We start from the raw sequence: 5,487 nt of genomic DNA on the forward strand, positions 1-5,487 counted from the left end.
GGGGAGGGGCCGGGCGATTGCAAAGGACTAGATCCCAGCGATGCAATGCACGCACGTTTCCTTCCCCGGGAGTAAAACGCCTATGGGAATCGCACGGGTTCCTCTTTACGCGTCAGTTGGGAATTGCAGCATATGTTGAAACAATCCCGGTCTATGAAAGGCAGTGCGGTGCACTGGTTAGAGTCCCGGGTTCAAATCCGCCCCCCTCGGCCATCAATCCCACTGCGTAAGACTTTTGGCCGGCCGCTGCTTCTCAGCCTGACCTACCTCGCAGGGTTGTTATGTGGGGATGAATGGAGGGGGGGACCCATATAGGCCAATTTGAGCTCCTTGGGAGGAAAAGGTGAGATAGAAATGTGATAAATGAGTAAAATAAATAAAGGACGCTGAAAGCACATGGCTCCCTTTAAAAAAACAACCCATTGGGAACTGTAGTTTGTTAAGGGTGCTGGGAAGTGTAACTCCGAGGAAAACTACAGTTCCCAGGACTAGGAGCTGGGAGGCCTGGGTTCAAAATCCCTCACTTGGCCATGAAGCTTACGGAACCTTGGACCGGCCACTGCCTCTCTGCAGGGTTGTTGTGGAGATTAAATGGGTTGGGGGAAGAACCACGCCATCCTACTTTAGCACTTTGGGAGAAAAAGGTGGGATAGAATAAAGGACTACGAGTGCATACTCCAGGGGTATATTGGGACTACAACTCCCACCGTCCCGGACTACTGGGCATGCAAGCCGCTGGGGTACCGCTAGGCGTTCGGGAGCCCGAGCAATATCGGGTGGGCGCCACGCTGTCCGTCCCTGGCGTGGGCGATAGTTGCTGTTGTTTTCATTCTATGCAAATAGGTACAGTTGTTTTTTCAGAGATGCAATTGTCGAGGAGGTGTTTTTGTGGCGGAAACAACTGGTCTGAGATGTTCCGTGGGAAACGATTCACAGAGGAAATTGATAGTAATTAACTGTTTTCTGGATGGTATTTTTGTGTGGCGAGCTTAATTGCTTTGATGAGAAGCTCCGTGGGAAACGATTTTTTAAATGAGATCGATAATAATAATCGCCGTAGTCACCGTCGAAGTCATCCGAAAGGGCACACCCTTACGTGGGAATAAAGGTTTTAGGAATGTAGGCGCTCAAAGTAGGTTCACACGGCGCATAGAACTAAGCCGATTTACTCGGGAGTAAGCCCCGCCGTCGCGTTTTCGTGGAACTTGCCTCCAAGTTACCAATGCAGATCGGGTTGCAGTCTTAAGATCGGATCCAAGTAACTTCTACTAAAGAGTAGACCCGTTGAAATTCATGGCATCGGCTTATTTATTTACTGCATTTATAGCCTACCTTTTCCTCCAAGGAGCTCAAGGTGGTGTATATGGTTGTGTGTCCCCCATTTTATCCCCACAACAACGCTGTGAGGTAGGTTAGGTTGTGAGGCAGCAGCTGGTCTTCGGTGTCCTAGTTCAACACTCTAACCACTACACTACTCTGCCTCAGGGCCATTAATTTCAATGAATCTACTCTGAGTATACCAGCTACTTAGTACAATTGCAAAGCATGCTTAACGGAGTGTAAACGCCATTGAACTCGATGATGGGCAGTTGAGGATCGTACCCATAAGGAGCAAGGCTGCAATGCAGTTCAGTGCATGCTTTTCTTGGGAGCAAATTCTTTATAATCAATACAACGTTTACGTACAGGTCAGCTATATATAGACAAGAAGGTTGAGATCCAATGATGCATGCCTCCCTGGGAGTAAATTCTATGGAAGTCAATGGCACTTGATGCTCAGCTATGTTTACAACATACTCTTAGCCATGTTTAGGTAAAGCTAAAGGGACCCCTGACCATTAGGTCCAGTTGTGACCAACTCTGGCGTTGCGGCGCTCATATCGCTTTATTGGCCGAGGGAGCTGGTGTACAGCTTCTGGGTCATGTGGCCAGAATGACTAAGCCGCTTCTGGTGAACCAGAATAGCGCACGGAAACGCTGTTTACCTTCCCGCCAAAGCTGTACCTATTTATCTACTTGCACTCTGACGTGCTTTCGAACTGCTAGGTTGGCAGGAGCTGGGACTGAGCAACGGGAGCTCACCCCGTCGCGGGGATTCGAACCTCTGACTTTCTGATCGGCAGGTCCTAGGCTCTGTGGTTTAACCCACAGTGGCACCCGCATCCCTAGCCATGTTTACTCGGAGGTAAAAGTCTCTCTGTGTTCAAATGAGGCTTACTTCCAAGGAAAGACCTTAGCTCAGCATTAGCTTTGAACACAGAAAGTCCCAGGTCCAACAATTCTGTGGGCCAGGAGAAAAAAACTGTGGTGATTCAGGTGCATTCTGCATGTGCTCAGAGGTACGGTAGTCTTTTTGCATTTGCTGGTGCTGAGCTCTGGTACCGAAAAGCAGACCAGGAAGCGGGTGAGGGAAGAGCACTCTTTTAGTTCTCCTTGGAAAAGACAGGGACAGCTGCTCTCAACATAAACCACCTCACAGGGTTGTTGTAAGGATAAAAAGTAGGAAAGGGGGAAGACACAAGTGTGCCACCTTGAGCTGCTTGCAAGAAAGGGAATATGAATGTAATAAATAAGTGCACAGCTCTGAAAGCTAAGCAAAGCCTCCATATATAGGAGCAGTATATCTCAGAGAACCAGATGCTAGTGGAACACTAGGTTTAAAACTAGCTGTCAGACAGGGAGACTCAACTCCAGAACATAGAAAAGGAATAAGAGAGGGCCTCTAATTTCATGCAGAGTAAATTTCAATCATGAATGAGAAACCAGAGGCAGGCCTCTTGCATCTTGAGATTTAGGCTGCAATCCATATCGCACTGAAAGAGGGTGTCAGGCTCAGTAACACTTATTATTGAGTAAGCACATTTAGAACTGATTGCTGCTCCTTACAGGGCAGAGCTTCCTGATCAGAAAGCATCATTTCCAGAGTGTGTCTTGATTTCCACCTTCCTCTGGTAATCAAACCTCTGGTTTTTCATAGACAGTTACATGGTGGCATACCATTCCCTTGCTACAAAGACTGGAGGTTAATAGTTGGTGGGGGGGCTTCACTGATGTTTCCATCAATAGGAGCTAATGGGTAGGAGATAGTCTCCTGATAACTGGGGGTCTCTCTGTTTTGGAATGAGATGCCCATCAGAGCTTGGGGAAAGTGGCAACCCTGTCAGAGAGGAGGGTGCAGGGATATGTGACAATCAGCAGTTGAAGTTTGGGAGAAAGCCAAAGACTCTGTGTGCAGGCTTTGGCGACTTGCAAAGTTCTATGTATAGCAAATTTTACAACAACAACAACAAAAGCTTTTAAAGTCTCGGCCAAAAGAAAGCAAACTTACATAGCACACTGAATTACTTGACATGCAGGAAAGCAAGGAACAGGTGACAATATGCAGCTCATAAAATCCACCCAGCTGTCTGTGCATGTTGATTTGCACAAGCCTATGCTGGTACAGTGGTACCTCGGGTTACAGACGCTTCAGGTTACAGACTCCACTAACCCAGAAATAGTACCTCGGGTTAAGAATTTTGCTTCAGGATGAGAACAGAAATCGTGTTCCAGCAGTGCGGCAGCAGCAGGAGGCCCCATTACCTAAAGTGCTTCAGGTTAAGAACAGTTTCAGGTTAAGAACAGACCTCCAGAATGAATTAAGTCCTTAACCCAAGGTACCACTGTATTGAGTTTAAATGTCTTTTTAAAGACTCTAGCCCTCTGCAGTCTTGTTTATTCTTCATTCTTTTAAAAGCACGTTCTTTTCTGCTCTTCTGCTAGGGAAGGAAAAAGGCTCTCAGTGTGGTTTACAAATATCAGCAATGGCAGCCCGTGAAAAAGGCAAATTCCATGCTAGGGATCATTAGGAAAGCAACAGAAAATAAAAATGGTATTTCACAAATCTGTGGTGCAACTGCATTTGGAAAACTGTTCACAGTTCTGGTCCCCTCAACTCAAAATGGATATTGTAGAGTTGGAAAAGGCTCAGAAATGGGCAAGCAGAATGATCATGCGGGTGACCCTCAACGCAGACAACACGGAGCCAGCAGGACCAATGGTCTCTCTTGAAGACCTTAGTTTTTTCAAGTGGCGCCACCTGGTGATCACAACAGGTGGCACAGTGCCTCTTGCATCCTTCCCGCTGGGTCACGCCGGCCTGTCGACATCCCTTTACAACACAGTTGGGAGAACTCCCTTCTTCACATCAGCCTTGGACATTCTTTTCCCTTGGTTTATGTTGTCAGAAGAGTGGGTTGTTGGGAGAATATTTTGCTTTTATCTTTGGATGAAGCAGCTGGGGGGCTGCCCAGGCCGTTCTGTTCTAGGAGACAAGAGATTGATTGCTCTGGTTGCACCATAAGAAGGGGACGCATTTGCTGTTCTCCAATCCGCTAGGGCCATGACATTAGAGAGCACTGCTGTGTTCTTGTGACCCTGTGGGTCCTCAGCGCATGGGCACAGATAAGAACAGCAGCTTGCGTGCGGAGGGGAGGAGGCCAGAGTCACTGGGCTGACGGGAAAACGAAAGCTCATTCGGCCCAGACGTTTCCTAGAATGCTATCTCAGAACAGCTGGGATCCCTCTGACCTTCCCAATTGCTAGAATAGGGCTCCATCTGCACTATACAGTTAAACATTTTAAACAACCATGGTTCCCGCCCCCCCCCCCCGAATTCTGGGAGGCTGTTAAAGGTGCTGAGAGTTTACCCCTTTCCCCACCCTCACAAATACAACTCTCAACGTGGTTTAACCATCAAGGAACTCTGGGAGGGGAATAGGGCTCTCCTAATAACTCCCATGGTTGGACAGTGTTCTTGAAGCTACCAGCATGAGTTTGACCAAGCTTCGGGAGGCAGTGAAAGACAGGAGGGCCTGGCGTGCTCTGGTCCATGGGGTCACAAAGAGTCGGACACAACTAAACAACAACTCCCAGAATCCTTAGCAAACCACAGTTCCCAGGATTCTTTGAGGGAAGCTGTGACTTTGTAAGGCCTGAAAACCAGCTGACAGGTCACATGACTTAAGTTTTAAGCAGTCATGGCCTCACCCAAAGAATCCTGGGAAGTGTCATTTACTAAGCGTGCTGAGAGTGGTTAGCAGAGGAGACCCGCTATTCCCCTTAACAGAGCTGCAATTCCCACAGTTCCCCGGGAAGAGGGACTGACTGTTAATACTCTAGGACTGTAGAACTGTGAGGGTTTAACAGCAGAATGGAGTGGTGGACTCTCCTTCACTGGAGGTTTTTAAGCAGAGGTTGGCTGGCCATCTGTCACCTGTGATCTCTGCATTGCAGGGGGCTGGACTGGATGACCTTTGGGCATCGCCGCATGAGGAAAACCAGGAAGGTGCCACACACCCTTTCCCAAAACTTGCTTACTGGGGTTGCATGGTGACAGCTTCCAGTGAGATCTCTCAGGGCTGTCACAAGATTTTGCAGGAAGTCGCCACCTACAAATCTCTGATTCTATTTGGGGGGGGGGGAATAGGGCTCTCTTTTCAGCCCTCA

Source organism: Podarcis tiliguerta, assembly GCF_965153285.1.
Source record: "Podarcis tiliguerta genome assembly, chromosome: 8".
NCBI lineage: Eukaryota > Metazoa > Chordata > Lepidosauria > Squamata > Lacertidae > Podarcis > Podarcis tiliguerta.